This window comes from Myxocyprinus asiaticus, chromosome 37, assembly GCF_019703515.2.
Source record: "Myxocyprinus asiaticus isolate MX2 ecotype Aquarium Trade chromosome 37, UBuf_Myxa_2, whole genome shotgun sequence".
NCBI classification, from domain to species: Eukaryota; Metazoa; Chordata; class Actinopteri; order Cypriniformes; family Catostomidae; genus Myxocyprinus; species Myxocyprinus asiaticus.
Genome location: NC_059380.1, coordinates 31,746,009 through 31,764,033, shown reverse-complemented (window position 1 = coordinate 31,764,033; position 18,025 = coordinate 31,746,009).

Sequence of the window (18,025 nt, the reverse complement as noted above, 5' to 3'; positions counted from 1 at the left end):
AATTACGGTGTAGTTAAGAAATGGCCACATAATTTGGCTAGCTGGAATTACAAAATGGCTGAATTTGCTGCTGCTTTTCTCAAATTTATAATAACTGAATATGCAGTTATCAACAACAACAAAAATGCACACATAAATATACATTTAGGTGAAAGCTGTGGGTATTCAAAGACCCTTAATTATTTTTGTATTATAATTTTCTGCCTCAGAGAATGCAATAAAATTTATCTAATTTTAAAATAGACATACAATAAATCTGTAAGCTAAAAACACAAAAAAGGATTCAATAATTAGGCCTGTTGCCATTATTACATTGTCTGATATTTAAATCTGGTATATGGCCTTGTACAGCGGCGGCCCGTGCATTTTAAGTCTAGGCCTTCAGTGCGATCCATGCCATTAAAAAAACACAGTTTCACAATGAATAAGACGGCGTATGCCCATCATACATTACGTGGCAGTCAACTAATAATACCAGTTGACATTTTACAAACACATCCATGCATGAAAGCCAGAACCAAGGAGGTCTAACACCAAGAAAAATCTCTCTGATAATATTTGCGATTTAAATTTTGCTTGCAATAAATTTTGTTTCGTCAGGGTACACGGTTACTTCTCAAAACTTGATCTGACACTGAATGCTCAAGCAGCCTAATTTATGCTTAGAAAACTCCTGATGTTGCTATAACAATGCAAAAAGCACTTACCAATTTGCTTGAAGTGAAAATTAGCTCTCCTTTCCTGTTTAATTAATCAATCGCATGATCATGCATAACATCTCAGGTTCGTAAATCCATAAGGATCTCTTTCTCAACGGCAATACCAGCAGTGACAGCCAACTCATCAGAAAGATCTCACGCTCTTCGCTTTCAAATTACGTAAAGCGTGATTGAGTCACTCAAGGCCTGGACTGGGACATATCCTAAAGACCACACCCACAAGAACAAATAAATCAATCTGACTTGCTGATGAATCTGACAGTCTGACTTTAGATGCCTAATTACTGCACTGTTGAGGGATTCTGTGGAAATTCTGAAGGCCTGATGGGGTGGAGCTCAAACTCACGTGCTGCTTCGGCTAGGGAGCATGGCTTCAGGAATGCGATTTGTGAAACAGTTGTCACACTTTGCTTGTAAGAATCAAGGAATAAATTCTGATTGGATAAATGTTTTTGTTTTTTGCTCTTCGTTTGTAGATTAATTAGGAGTGGAAAGCAATTGAAAATACATAGGCAAAAAGGTAAATGAGAATGAAATGATGAACAAATATTTATTTATTAGGCATGTTATGCCAGCAGAGAAGGCTTTGCTGGCCTTGAGAAATTGCCACTGGCCATATACGAACAAATGCAATTAGAGTTCATATATCTGAGCATTTATGTACACATTTAAATTCCACAAGTGTTTAAAAAACATGTTACATGTATGAAAATTGTCATTTTTGTCATATTCTGTATATTGCATTTATCTACTGTATATAATTTACATTTTTATATCAGTAAAAACATTTATGAACACTTATTTTCAGCATCCAAGTGTTCAGCATATATTGCCATTTTCAGATTCATAGCCTACTGTATTAATAGCACTTCAAATTCTAATCACATTTTATTACACAAATATAGGGATTTTAAGTGAATGTTAGGGATTTTTTGGATAAATGCGGGTTTTGTGTCTCATTCTCAGCACACAGGGTGAAGATTAACTGCTAGCTGTGATGTATGTGTGCTGTCTGCGGCCCCGCGAATGTTTAGAAGGATTTTGATAGTGAACACACAACGTGGAAGAGATGCTAAACTGTTACTATGGAGATGATACAAACATCATAACATATTCCTTTCTTTGTATTTAGCAAGTATTTAAATCCCATGTAAATCACTCTCACCTGTCTTCATCATTTGTGCTTGCTTCTGGTTTGTGCCGTGTTTGGTATCGTTGAAGCATTAATTTTTGGCAAAATTTTTCATCTTTCACCACATCAAACTCAAACACATCTCTACCTGAAGTTGACTGAGAAAATGAACTGTGTGCAGAGCAAGAATAGACAAAAGGCTACACTGAAGCAGTTCAAATAGAAGATGGTTCATATTTAATTTGTTTTGGTCACTGCATAAATTCCATGCTTTTGTGTTACTTCTTAGTTTTGATGATGTTATACTCTAAAATCTAAAATGTGCAGTCAAGTGTGAACAAACTTTTCTACAGAGTTCTAGTCTTACACTGAGGGGCCGTTCACATTGAGTGCGTTTTATTTTTGTCTGTCCACGCTGTTTTATAAATGATTTCAATGTAAACTTGTGCTAGATAGACATCTTGAAGTCTTGTTTGTGTTTTTAGATGCCATATCAAGGTAAAAAGCACTTAAACTGTTAAACGTCTCGAGTCGAGACACATAAGTTTTGCTCTTTTGTGGTGCTGTGTAGAATTTTAGTGCAAAAACAAACACATTCAAGCATGTGAATGGCACGTAACATGATTTCAGACATTGCGCTGAAATTTCAAAGAAACATTTTGAAAATTAGCTAACATATAGGACTATGCAATTACACAAACACCGTCAACACAAGTCGCGCCAGCTTCTAGCAGAATTAAAACTAATAAACGTATTCAAAGCTGAATACTGTGGCTGTTAACTTGCGAAAAAACGTGGAATAATTTCACGGCTCCCAAAAGCTATCTTGTTAAATACAAAGAAAGGAATATGTTATGATGATTCTTTTAACAGCACAAATCAGCACAAACGAACAACACCAGTTCGGAGTGATTTGGAGTGATGTCACTGCTCCCGAAAAGTTTCATGCAATTTCTAAGGAAGATAAATAGTTACAGTGTTTCTTTTAACTTCACAAATCAGCACAAATGAACGACACACCAGTTCGGAGCGATTTGGACCACATGGGGTGGAGAGTGACCTCATTGCTCCCGAATACAAGCTGTTATTTCTAAGATACAGACGTTGTTATTTTCCTAGCCATCTTAAACAGATATTTAAATGTATCTTTTTGTTCTTTTGATAAACATAGTTATCTGAAGAATGTAGTTACACATACTTAGACATACATACCAGACTGCAAATGTGCGAGAAGTTGAGGGAGCCCTTCTAGAGAGCCAAAAGGGACTTTGAGTTGGGAATCATTCAACAATGGAGGTTGGCTGCCCTCTATTGGACATTTCTTGTAATTACCACTCAGAACTGGGTTAGACATATGGCATGATTTTCTGTATTTTTACATTTCAGTTGATATTTTTATTATATTTTTATATAAAAATAATAAATATGTTTATTAACAATAAACTTGAAAATTCAAGCATGCCAAATACCTCAAAACATGTGAATATACACAAAAAGGAATGATGACATTTAATGCATTGCCATGGCAACAGTATTTAAGATATCAAGAATCCCCTCAGAATTTTAAATCTGCACTGTCTTGACATTATTCTAAAATTTTATAAACTAATTCAGGTGAGCATAATAGGGATATTTCAAAGTCTGTTAAAAGTGACACACTTCCTTCCGCCAGTTGGTGGCGCTACGGCCGTTACCCAAAATAGCCACATCAATGTGATCAGCCTGCAAGGACAAACATTTGGCTCAATATTGATGTAAATCTCACCATGCATGCAGAAGATATGAGACATTTCCTTATTCCAATTTTTTTGCGTCGCCATGGCAACACCATTCGATATATCAAAAATCCTTTGCAATTTAGCATCGTCAATGTCTTGGCATGATGTCGCCACATTTGGTACCTGTAACATGAAATCCCTGGGAGGAGTATTTTAAATTCCAGAGCATGCATTTTTCAAACAGTCCAAAACTTCCTTTTGGGCAGAGCTTATGACTGTCAGTGCGAAAGTTGTCCGGCTTGATGAGATCTATATGTGTACAAAGTTTGGTGACTGTAGCTCAAAAGGGATGTGCTACAGAGCCCCCTGAACATGCCCATGTTCTAGCCTGTGCTATGGAACCCTCCCTGCATGCCCAAACCACCCCCTCCCCCACCCCACAACTTTGCCAAGCCCTAATGGTCAACAACTGATGTGTGTGCAAACTTTTTTCTTGTGTGTGAAAAAGAGTTTTCACGCATGTTATGTACACCAAAAGTAACGAAAACCTTGAAAAGAAGAATAATAAGAAAAATAATAATAACTAGATTGAAAAGTTTGTGGACAAACTTTGATGTTGGCTTGAAAAAGCCTAGTCTGAAAGTTTGAAGTAGTTACAAGTTTAAGTAGTAGTTTTAAAAGTTAAAAGTTTAATGATTATAAGACCATTGTAAAAACAGTCATTCAAATAAAGTTTGATTGAATTTGATCGAAATAAAGATTCGACAGAGTCGCCCTAAGCATATTAAGAGGCAGACAGAAATAGAGTTTTGATAGAAGAGCAGCCTAAAGCATGTTAATGCCTTCTGTTGGTGGCTCATCTGAACATTCCTTCAATGTAAGTGAATGGTATTTCCCCAATTTTTGATCATGCACTGCGGGAAAACCATAAGTCCAATCAGTTAGAAAAGATATAACACACTATTCGAGATCAGTCTGAAAGTTTGGTGCATGTAGCTTAAAAGCTCTTGGAGGAGTTAGAGTCAGAAATTTAGTCTCGGAATAATAATAATAAATAATAATAATAATAATAATAATAATACATTTAAATTGTATATCAGTATGTTGAATAATCTTTAGAAGAACAATAGGGCCTTCACACTTTCAGTGTTTGGGCCCTAATAATATAATAAGCCTTAGAAGAACAATAGGGTCTTCGTACTTTCAGTGCTTGGGCCCTAATAATAATCCTTAGAAGAACAATAGGGCCTTCACACTTCAGTGCTTGGGCCCTAATATTAAAAATAAAATGAAGATTAGTGCACATCATCAGACTAAAACGTGCCATTTTTTTTTTTTAACTATGTGTGTCAACTTGAAAATAAACAGAAAATTATATAATATGAAGTAGTTTTCATTTATAAAGTATTAAATTTACTGACTGGAATACTTAAAATTACACATTGCAACATAATATCTAATTACGGCTTAATATCTAATACAATTTTATTGATTTTTCAGAAAACAAATGGAGACGTTATGCCTCTGGGCAGCTTGGATGTCAGAGCCCCTCCTCTGGATCGCTCCAAATGGTCACGTGGTTGATGCCTCCTTCTAAACTGAGAAAGGCTATAGTATATTTTTATATGTTATAGTATATTTTTATATTTCAAACACATATATATATAAAAAGTACTCACATAGAATAGTTTGGGCATTATATAATCCAGGAAAAAGGTTATAAAGATGTAAGGCCTATGTGATTATGCTGTGAGGAGTACAAGTGCACTGTGTGAGGAGTACAGGTGCACTCAGCCATAACAAGCACAATGGTACTAGGTGGAGAAGACATTCCTCAGACACTGGATGGCACAGCCAATACCCATGTTATTTTATTATGCTTAGACTGCTATATTCTATTTACTTAAAATGAATGCATTCGTAATAAATGAATTTAAACTTGTTTTTTTTTTTTTTTTTAAGAAGCTAATTGTTAAGATTCCACCATTAAAGAGAAGCCAAAGAAATTGAGAAATAATTCTGGAAAGTGAGAAAATAAAAGCAATACAGCCATTGGCTAAAATAGCAAGAGAGGTGTGCTTATGAGGTCATGTGTGATAACAGAAGTGTATAAAGATGTAAGCTTTGAATGTGAGAATCAGATGAACAGCTGGCATCTCAGGTTTTGTTGTTTTGCTCAATAAAGCCTAACCTTTGACATCTGGAGCTCCTGACTTCGAGAGTTTTCTTGCTGAGAGGGAAAGAGACTTCAATATTCCACAACATAAATCATTGGCGACCACGAAGGGACTGGAAAGGGACCAAGAGAGCAAGAGGGCCACGGCAGGCTTGCTGGCACAGACTACACAAAATCACTTGCGCCAAAAACTGAGGTAAGCAATTTTACTTAATGGTGTTTTGTGTAGTTTGCTTTAAGTTTGGCCTGGGTAGTGGTAACTCTAAGATCCTCACCAGTCCCGAACTCAATTGAATGATTAATTGAATAAAATAGAAAACTGGGTTCCAGATCTCAAAACTGTGCATGCAAATGTAAATAAGTGTTGTAAATAAGTTGAAGCGTGCAAAATCCTGTGGATACCGCACTTCTAGGAAGAAGTGGGCTGAATTGGCAGGTCACGCAAGAAGTGTGTTCACCCATGAGGGAAGCATTGAAATCCTGCGGATACCGCTTTCTGTAGTGACACCAGTAGCGGTAAGGAGTCCGTTTTGAGTGGTGGCCTTTGAACTGGCTGAGAGCAATGAGCCCACAATTTGATGGTTGCAGTTGTTTCTCAAAATAGCACTGATTAAGGGCTGAATTGGCAGGTTTTGCCCAAGAGGGGTATTGAGATAGTTAAAGTATTTCATATTATTTATAAGCCTGGGCTGAATAGTGTAAATATCTGTTGAATAGTTTGTATATATATATATTGGATGTGTTGAGTTGTATAAAAAATTGACTGCATTATTTTTGTATATTGGCTGAGTTGGCTGTGCTGTGTTTATTTTGGCTCTGTTGTGTTCATATTAACCATGCTGTGCTTATGCTGACTGCACTGTGCTATGCTGTATGTGTGTGAAAATGTGAGGTAGTGGAAGACTGGCCTGCAGAAGTTCCAAATCCACATACGCTGTTGACTAATGTTCCACCTGCTGCCAATTATTTTACTGTTATTGACCTGTGCTCTGCTTTTTTCAGCATCCATTTAGCAGAGGAAAGCAGACACTTTTTTTCATTCACCTATCAAGGTAAACAGTATACATACGCCAGAATGCCCCAGGGATTCAAACATTCACCACATGTGTTCAATCAAGTTTTGAAAACTGATTTGGAAGATCTTAGATTGGATAGCATGTTGATACAATATGTAGATGATCTGTTGATTTGTTCAACAACATTAGAACAATGTCACCTAGATTCTATCAAAGTACCTTCTAAATTGGCTGAAGGAGGCCACAAGGGCTCTAAAGAAAAACTGCAATACTGCCTACCACAGGTAGAATATTTAGGACGAATCATTGCACATAAAACTAAAGCTATATCACCCAGTCAATTGAAAGACATAAGTACCTCAACCACAAACAGTGGGACAAATTATGACCTTTTTAGGTATGACAGGTTTTGGTGCTGATTGGATAGAAGATTATGCTATCAAAACAGCCCCCTTGAGGGCACTGATGAAACAGACAGAGCATCAGAATCTCCGAGCTCAACTAACATGGGATACTGATGCATTGATAGCCTTTGAATCATTGAAAAAAAAGCTTCAGACAGCTCCAGCTCTAGCAAACCCAGACTATGCCAAACCATTTCATTTGTATGTAGCAGATAGAAGAGATGGATATGCATCAGCAGTCTTAATGCAGGAAACTTGTAGTGGAAGTAAAAAGCAATCAATAGCTTATTATAGCACCAAATTGGTTAATGTAGCACAGGGCTACCCACCATGTTATCAAGGACTTGCAGCAGTGTATTTTGCTTATGACAAAGCTTCCACTGTGACAATGGGTTACCCAGTAATAATTTACACTGTAAGTGGCCACCCATTGGCCCAAGGACGGTATCCAATGGCATGGCTGAAGGTCTCCTGTGCGTTCTGTCTTATTGTGCACATTCAGTTTAAGTTATTTTTTTCCAATTAAATAACTATATTATTTGTTTTTCTGATCCCCATTTCTTTTATCTGACTCCAATTATAAAAGTTTCCAAGGATATATTAATGTTCCAATCTTAATTATTATTATTAAATTTGGTTTAACATTTGATCATCGTATTTAACTCTATTTTATATTGTACTTGTTCATTCGGATTCCTGTCACTTAAAGAGTCTTGTGCCGGCCGTGTACGTGGATCTCGCGGTCACAAGTATGCCAGTATTGGTCATTAAAACAGTAATTTACTAAATACTAATTAGATGGCTGCTCATGCTTGCCCTTTTATCTAAAAGTATTTTGTTTAGTCCCCTTAGATAGTAAACACTTAATTAGAGGAACATTATCTCTACCCAGAGGTCATGACCACTAAATTTAGAAAGGTAGACCAACAATAACAAAGTTAAAATAGCTTTATATGATCATGCCATAGTTTCCTATGTACACTTAGCTAGAAAATATTACAATAACCAGAGGTTTAGACTTCACCCTATTTAGGCTTGGCCGACAACTTCATGTTGTCCTAAACGGAAATTCCATAACGAGCCTGTACACTCTAAGTACACTAGAAGTAATGCAAATTTGTTAGTCGGAGCTCTAAAGTCTCAGTCTGAGTGCCCCATGCTCCACTCAGAACTGAGCTTTAGTCCGCTACTAACCTGGTCATAGATTTGTGGAAACATGGACTTAACATAATCTACTAAAGACAATAGTTTCAGAGTAAATCAGAATAAACTCAAATGTAACAATTTATTTACCAGGTAAAATAATACATTAATCAATTCCAATTAGACAATAATAAGTCAAATTCAGACATTTTATCAGTGAACCAAGCATAATAATATAATTAAAGTTGCATTCCATTCAAACATTTATCAAACATAAGAAATTCAAATTGCAATTACCTGGTAGAGAAAAACTACACACAATGTTTTCTGTGTTGGTCATCTGGCTACAGAGGCCCTGATTCCTTTGTCATCTCTCCTTAAATACCAAACAATTCTATTGTTATTTCAGATGTGTACGTTTGATGTTATTCAGGATTTGATTTACAATTTAGGGGTTTGAAGGTAGACCTTTGAAACTTGTGATCAAGTAGGTTGTTTGATGTTTACAAAGAATGCACCTATTCTACAAACAGCATCTGGTCCCTGTGAGAGACTTGGGAGGGGCTTGTCCCGGATAGAATACAGTATTTTACTAAGTTCTTAAATCTTACTTGTGATTGACTTTGCTGAAAAGGAATGAGACCGTTTTACCAGTTGCACTGAGACCTCTTGAATGATACCAAACCTTGATGTATGATCAGAAAACCTTTTTACATTACAGAACAGGATAAGTCATAACTTAGTTTTTGGTGACTCTAAAATGACCTGAGGTGATATATGTAAGAGAGGGGGGCTTATGTGAGTGAGATTTGCATTTTATGGTCCTTAATCGGTAGAGTGTGTTGTCTCAGGTGGAGATGCTCTTCTGTGTGAGAGTTTTATGACGTTGGTTCTCGCAGAGTTCTATGACTTTTACCAGAAATAGCGCCTTTTGGGCATAGACATTCTGGTGCCAGCCTTACAATACTCATCACAAAGTAACAGAGCTATTAGAGCAAGGTAGATTTGTTTTAACCCAAGCCAGGTGTTTGACATATTCAACAATGCTAACTTACCCAGACATCACCATAAAGCAATGCACAACAATAAACCCAGCCAATTTAATTCCTCTAGAAGGGAACACCTCATGAATGTATAATAGACTCCCTAGCTTTCACTCGTTTAAGACCAGATCTAGAGTCAACACCAATCATTGATTAAAAGGCAGATTATTTTGTAGTGTCATGCTTCAGAGACCATCTGTGAAATCATGCTGGGTATGCTGTTGTCAAGAGAGAAGACAAAAATTCTGAACCAAATGTGTTGCAGCATTGTGAGCAGCCATGCACAGCACAATTGGCTGAATTAAAGACACTGACTGAAGCTTGTTTATTGGCTAAAAATCAAACTGTTAATATTTATACAGATTCTGCATATGCACATGGAGTGTGCCATCTGTTTGGAGCAGTTTGGAAGCAAAGAGGGTTCAACACGTGTGATAGGACACCAATTCAGCACGGTGACCAAGTAATCAAGCTTATTTCAGCCATGATGCATCCAAAGAGATTGGCTATCATCAAATGTCAAGCACATAAGAAAGGCAATGATTTTGTCATTCAAGGTAATAATGCTGCAGACTTATATGCCAAAAGGGCCTCAGGATGCCAATTAGCAGTAATGGCACCTTTAATTTAGCTTCAACCTCAACACCAATTGGATGATATAGCACGTATGCAGCAACAAGCTGGCATTTACGAACACAGGGTATGGCAACAGAGAGGTGCAAGCAGGGATGTAAATGGTATATGGTGATCACATGAAGGACACATGATTGCTCCAACAACACTCCTTACTATTCAAATCTCAGATTGGTCCCCATACCTACAAGCAATGGTAGATGGATTTTTGGCAGAATGTGAAATCTGTGCCCAAAATAATGTCAGAAAGGGTATATCTGCACCAATAGGTCACATATCAGTTCCAGAAGGACCATTTAAACATCTGGTACTAGATTATGTGGACATGATAAAATCAGTAAGAGGAAAAAGATACATGTTGGTAATAATAGACAGATTCAGCAGATGGGTAGAAGCAGTACCATCAGCAGATCTGGGAGCTCAAACTGTGACCAAATATTTAACCAGAGGGGTCATTCCAAGATTTGGCATACCATCTCAAATCAGTTCTGATAATGGCTCAGCAAATATTAGGGTGTGTCTATCATCCACAGTCACAGGGAATGGTAGAAAGAGTAAATGGAACTCTCAAAGCTAAGCTCAACAAAATTTGTGCTGATACTAAACTCAATTGGGTTGATGCTCTACCTCTTGCACTGATGAGTTACCATATGAAGACCAATAGAATCACAAATATAACACTGCATGAAATGCTAACAGGCAGACCCATGCCAGTACCGTACTTAAGAGGTCCTTATGAGGGACCACCTTTAGAACAATTGCAGATGGAAGTAAGGGCTTACATGAGACAATTAACTGCTATAAAAAGGCCATTTATTCACAGGAACAGAACAGGGGACCCAGACAAGAAGAAGTGCCATGTCCCATAGTTCCTGGAGACCAAGTGTACCAGAGGTTTTGGGAGGAGATGGAATGAACCCAGAAGGGAAGGACCTTATAAGGTAGTAAGGGCAACCCCAACAGCAGTGCAGGTGGAAGGTAGCACAACATGGTATCATTTAAATCACTGCAGTAGAGTGCCTAGATTGAGAACAAGGATACAAGAAGACCAAATAGATAGGACAGAAGACGATCAGGAAGAGGTTGAAAGAGAACTTGAAGCCCATGACCAAGAAAGGGCAGAGCAAAGAGAAGGAAGTGCAGAGCAGGAAGGAGAGAATAGTAATGCTGTTACACCTCATTATAGGACAACTGAACATGCTGAGATGAAATGAGATGAAATACAACTGCAGGAGGTGCTGCAGTCAGCAGAGACAGAACAGGAAGATGAGAGAGGTTCTGACATTAATATTGATGCTGATACACCTGGTGCAGCAGTTATCCCAGACCCAAGGCTTTCCAGAGACCAATCTCCAGATCCATGGCATGAAGAGTTTCCCACGATTAACATTGCAGACCTCGAATGGTCCCCTTCAGAATTTCAATGGTCTCCATAATGTCACTGACTCAGCACAAGGTACCCAAGTAAATGAATCTATTAAAAAGAGGTTTGTAGGGGCCTCTTATGATGACTATGAAGATTATCAGGATCCGTATGGTGGTATTGATAAAGCAGACCCATTATTGGAAAAAGAAAGTGTGGCAGTGGGGGCATGGTCGAGCGTTCACCTGGAGAGAGAGAAAGCGGTAAGGGTGCATACACCTGAGCCAGATAATGATTAACATCTGTCTCTAATTCTAGTGAGCTTGGGGAAAACACTGCTAATTCTGGGAACTTTTTGGCCGGAATTCGAAAATGTGTTAAAGGGAATGTGTACGGATGGGTCCTGCATGAAAGCGGCGAGATGTGAAATGTGTGATGCTTTGGCAGGGGAGGTGGAGCCGGGGCCATCTTTGTTGGCTCCACGTCAGGGTGACGTGAGGGGGGAAGAGGCTGTGGCCCCTCCCATCCTCAGGGGATTTCCGAAGGGTCTTTCCCTCTGGAGCAGTCGAGGGATGAAACCCTCAGGCATGCCTTTGACCAAGTGAAAGTCATTGATGGTCAACGTCTCCAGCCGAACATCGCGCTTTCATATCCGTATTTTGCAATAATAAAAGGGCAGTTGTATAGAGTGATGCAGGACGCTCAAACAAAGGAAGAAATGTTGTTCCAGGCGGCTCATTATAATCCGATGGTGGGTCACTAAGGGGAGAGGAAAACACTGAACCGACTAATAGCCCGTTTTTATTGGCCAGGCATTGGCGGCGATGTTCGCAGTTGGTCATACAAACCTCATCCAGCACCACATCGAGACTGAGCCAGGGGTAGTGGTACGTAGCCGTCCCTACCGACTGCCCAAACACACAAAAAAAAATAGTTCGGGAAGAATTGGATGCAATGCTCGATATGGGGGTAATAGAGGAATCCCACATTGATTGGTCCAGCCCGGTTGTTCTGGTTCCTAAGATCGACAGCTCTGTATGGTTCTGTGTGGATTATAGCAAAGTCAATGTAATGTCTAAATTTGATGCTTATCCAATGCCTCATGTCGATGAGTTGCTCGATCGTTGGGCACTGCTTGGTTTTATTCGACACTGGATTTGACAAAGGGTTATTGGAAGGTCCCCTTGACACCAATTTCCCGTGAAAAAACTGCCTTCTCCACACCGTTCGGATTACACCAATTTGTGACACTTCCGTTCGGTTTGTTTGGGCCCCCGGCTACGTTTCATTACCTTATGGACCGAATCCTCAGACCGCATTCGGCTTATGCCACATGGCACATGCAGCATCTGAGGGTGGTTCCGTTGAAAAGGAATGTCTCGCCATCAAGTGGGCAGTCCTCACTCTCCAGTACTACCTGTTGGGGCGGGCCTTCACTCTCTGCTCAGATCACACCCCACTGCAATGGCTCCACTGCATGAAAGATAACAACGTGTGGATCACTCGTTGGTAACTGGCCCTTCAGCCGTTCAAGTTCAAGGTGGTCCACAGGCCGGGAGCGCAGATGGCTGTCGCCGACTTCCTGTCCAGAAATGGGGGGGGGAGTGGTAGACAGGCTGGATGTCTCCCCAGCCTGAGTCGGGTGGTGGGGATATGTGGCAGAGGGGTCATGGTCGAGCGTTCATTCGGAGAGAGAGAAAGCGGTAAGGGTGCATACACCTGAGCCAGATAACGATTAACACCTGTCTCTAATTCTAGTGAGCTTGGGGAGAGCGGTATACAGAAAGAATGTTAGAGAATGCAGATCAAAATGACTGATTCAAATGGGCAGAGTACACAGTAAAACAATCAGGAATGTCTAGTTGCGTTTTATGTTCACCATCACCCCTGAAAAAGCTTACAGTAGTGCCCAACCGATATGATTATATACATTGTGCCCAATATTACTAACAAAATTGTGTTAAAAGGGAAAAGGCACCATTTTGTCCAGCCAAGTGTCTGGCATTTCTAGGACATCCAAAATTTCAAAAATATTACAACAAGGAAGGATGGGAAGATGACTGTAAACATTTAGATATTCGAATTTATGCAAGAAAAAGAGAAAACCCCTTAGCATATGTAATAAACCGCACTCTTGAATATGAATGTTTTAATAATTCCAAATGAGAGGTAGATATGGGAAAATTTCAAGGCAACTGTGCAATAATTTGGCATCTTTATGAAAAAAATGCATGATCAGGAAGGAGATTATAAGTTTAGCAGAGTGATATTTACAACAGCCACAATGAAGGAAAATTTTACAGTAATAGAAGCCACAAGATGTGTGTGTAAATCTGGGGAAGGTTGTGAAAACCAAACTTTAGTTTCCCCTGTGATAAAAATATACGAGGAACAAACAGTAGCCATAGCAGACTACTTTTGGATTTGTGGAGGAAAACGATTGAGAGCTATATTACCCACAGAGTGGAAAGGAATATGTACCAGAGTAAGACTGGTGCAAGAAAAAATGATGTTAACATGGAACCCAAATTAAGTTGAAACCCCAAATGAGTCTAGAGAGACTGTACAGACAAATTATAGAGTAAAAAGGGCATACCAGCCAGACCCTAATGTATACTTAGATACTATTGGTCAACCAAGAGGAATACCACAGGAATTTAAAGCTAGGGATGACATAAAATCAGGCTTTGAGTCTATACTTGTATGGATAACACTCAATAAGAATACAGAATGGATTAATTACATTTACTGCAATCAGCAAAGATTCATTAATTACACTGATGATGCATTGAAGGCCTTAGGAGAACAACTAGGACCTACAAGTAAAATGGCATGGCAAAATAGACAGGCACTAAATTGGCTGCTGGCGGAAAATGCTGGCCAGTGCTGCAGCCAAACAGATGATCAATGTGTCTGTGAAGCCATCTGGAATTGACATTGGGACCACCGTATGTACTGTAGGTCCTAGACTGGATGAGCTGGATGAAATAATATAAAACCCTGGAATAACACAAGAGTGTTAGGGAAGGGGAGCCTTTTATTTTTTACTCTTTATTTTCAATTTTCTATTGTTTTTGGATAGCAAAGGAGTCAGCATACTCATTGTATATTCGTTTATGCAAAAATTAGGTAGTACTTTAGATTGGATAGGGTAGGCAGGAAGATAGTGGGTGTTATGTTTATTATTTTGGCATATGCCCTTCCTTACTGAAGTTATTACTCTTTTCCTTTTTGAATTTTTCTGAAGTAATTTATCCTTTTCTTTTAAACATTCAATTTATGATGTTTGTTGTTTAATCAAGACAATGTTGGTTGATTATTTGTGCTCTTTGAATATTCCAAAAAATATCATTCATTGAATGTATCACTATCGAAGTTATCAGGTAGATTAGGTTTAAATGAAATATAGTATGCATGTTTAAACTTTAAAAATACTGGAAGTACCACTGGAGGGCCAGAAGATAAGACATCACAAAATGAGGAAAGGATCGACGAGCACCTCAGTGCTTAGCAAGAGCAAGACTCTACTGGTGATTTAAAAACCCGCTGTCTGCTCCAACACCACCAGGCTACCAGAAATGTCTGTGAGTTCCTCTGGTACCGTGGGACATATCATATGCTGAGTAATCTGCTGATATTGTTTAATCACTGAAGTATGTTAACCTACTGAAATAAGTCTAATCACTGATGTACTCTACATAACACAAGGCCAACTCTGCATGCATATGCTTTTATACAAGAAGTTGATTTGTTCTTGATTGATTTGAGGGAGATGAGATCTTTTACTCCCTCCTAGCCAAATGTGGGGGGGAGATGTTTGGTCTTATTTCTCCTCTGGAGTGCAGTTCCATAAGAGCAGTCATTGTTAGAGGAATGTGTATTGGTCACTTGGTAGAAATGAAGGAGACTGACTTGTGAGGTTGCACTCTGGGTGAGGGCAATAGAGGTGAGACTTTGGGAAGTCTCAAAGGAGGGAATATGTAGTATATTTTTATATATTATAGTATATTTTTATATATCAAACATAGAAAAAGTACTTACATAGAATAGTTTGGGCATTATATAATCCAGGAAAAAGGTTAGAAAGATGTAAGGCCTACGGGATTATGCTGTGAGGAGTACAAGTGCACTCAGCCATGACAAGCATAATGGTTATAGGTGGAGAAGACATTCCTCAGACACTGGATGGCCAGCCAATATCCATGTTATCTTATTATGCTTAGACTGCTGTGTTCTATTTATTTAAAATGTATAGCTTCATAATAATTGAATTTAAAAGTTTTTTTTTTTTTTTAAATAAGCTAATTGTTAAGATCCCACCATTAAAGAGCAGCCAAAGAAATTGAGAAATAATTGTGGAAAGTGAGAAAGTAAAAGCAACACAGCCATTGGCTAAAATAGAAAGAGAGGTGTGCTTATGAGGTAATATGTGATAGCAGAAATGTATAAAGATGTAAGCTTTGAATGAGGGGATCAGATGAACAGCTGGCATCTCAGGTTTTGTTGTTTTGCTCAATTAAGCCTAACCTTTGACATCTGGAACTCCTGACTTCGAGAGTTTTCTCTTGGGAAAGAGGGAAAGAGACTTCAGTATTCCTCAACAAGGCCAGCCCATGTAACCATGGAAACCTCACACTATTGCCTACATGACCTGCCAGTCAAACCATTATTAGAGATCTATTGGCCGGATTGATCCAGGCAAATAGCCAATGCGCATCTGGTAATAGCATGGTGTGTCTGATCTGTGTTGAATAAGAACTCTGGCTGTGAATCATAGATCAATGTGTGGGTTAGGGCTGCTTGATTATGGCAAAAATCATAATCACAATTATTTTGGCCAATATTGAGATCACCATTATTTAACATGATTAATCATTGACTTTGAAAACATCATGCATTCATTGAACTTTAAAAAAGCTTGTCTTTTTAACAGTGGATTTCCTTGAACTTGAATTGTAAACTGCACTGTGTAGTGGAGGAGGCTATTGTCATAGGATAATTATTTTATGTTACGTATTGTAGTCAAATAAAGGAAAGCCTCCATCGCCATTATTTACAGCAGGGGTGCTCACACTTCAATGGAATTAGATTTACTTTTTCATCATGTTATTGCAGCAAGATCTACCATTTCCAATAAAGGCTATACATTATCACAATACCAAAATTTCAATAGTCTGTAGTGAAATTTGACGATTCTCAATAACAGCATCAAAACCACAACAAATAATAACACTAAATAATATGTTAATTATGAAAGAATGGTTTAAAGTTCTTAAGTAATTATTCAAGACTAGTAAACAGTCAGTAATAAAATAACAAAAAAACAGCAATGAATAGAAAGATTAAAAATAATAGAACAAAAACTACAAATTAAGAAAATTCAGTGCTTTTTATAACAGCTTTAAAAGTTCAGCACACACACTTATGCCGCCTGTCAATCAAACAGGGCGCAGCTGTTACTAGATCGCTAGTGAATTATAAAATTAAGTGCTCTAGATCAGTGGTCCCCAACCCTGTTCCTGGAGGCCCCCCAACACTACACATTTTGGATATTTCCCTAATCAAACACACCTGATTCAACTCATCAGCTGTTAGAGGAGACTCCAAGACCTGAACTGGGTGTCAGAAAAGGGAGATATACAAAATGTTCAGTGTTGGGAGGCCTCCAGGGACAGGGTTGGGAACCACTGCTCTAGATTACTTTCAAAAGCAGAATAAGAATATGAACTTCCTTATAAGTGACACAGGGCTAGTCTATCACAAATATAGCTGGTTATTTTTTTTCCATTATAAACGTTTTAATCAGTCTGCTTGTGCAGTCGGGCAAGTAAAATTCTCTTTCACTTGCCCCTTCAACAATCCACTTGTCCCGGAAAAGCGTTAATGTCGAGCCCCGATTAGATATTGTATTCAACATTCTCCGATAACAATATTTTCTTCTGCAGTATAACTTCTTAAGTAAATGTACATTGTTTTAAAGGAGTTTTAGATATTATTTTGGAAAACAAGCCAAAAAAGACTAATCAAAAACATATATTGTTCCAATGTATAATGAGCTAAGACTACACTCTCTCACCTTTATGTTCACTTCGATCCATATTTAACTCACAAAAAACAAACTTTCTCTTCTTAATAGAGCTGCGTATCACCGATTTTCTTCATGATAAGATACACACAGTGATCGTGACATATATTATTATTCACTACTTCGCAAGCCATCACGTCATTATCTAACTGCAAAAAATGCACACAAGTGATGAGCGTCCCCACGCCAGAGTGTGCATCAGCCGGGAGAAGATTCAATCTCTTCCCAGGTCACTTCACACAACTCATAGATGCGGCTCTGACCGCACAGAGAAATGCCAGTTTCGGAATTTATTTTCATAACCTGCTTCCTTGTTATTTTAACTTAATGAAGGATGCTTTAAAGATATAACGCTGAGGTGTTTCATTGCGAAATGGAATGCGGCACAATAATCGTTTTATTTAAATTATCATATAAATTATTTTCTAATAATGAATTTTATTATACATTATAAAATTTTATTAATCGCCCAGCCGTAGTGTGGGTGGTCTCAAAATACATGGAAGAGTCCACAGAATAGGGGAGACATCGATTTTGATTGCATAAAAATGAATTAGTATCAATATTTTATTTTTTTAATTAGTCATTTTTTA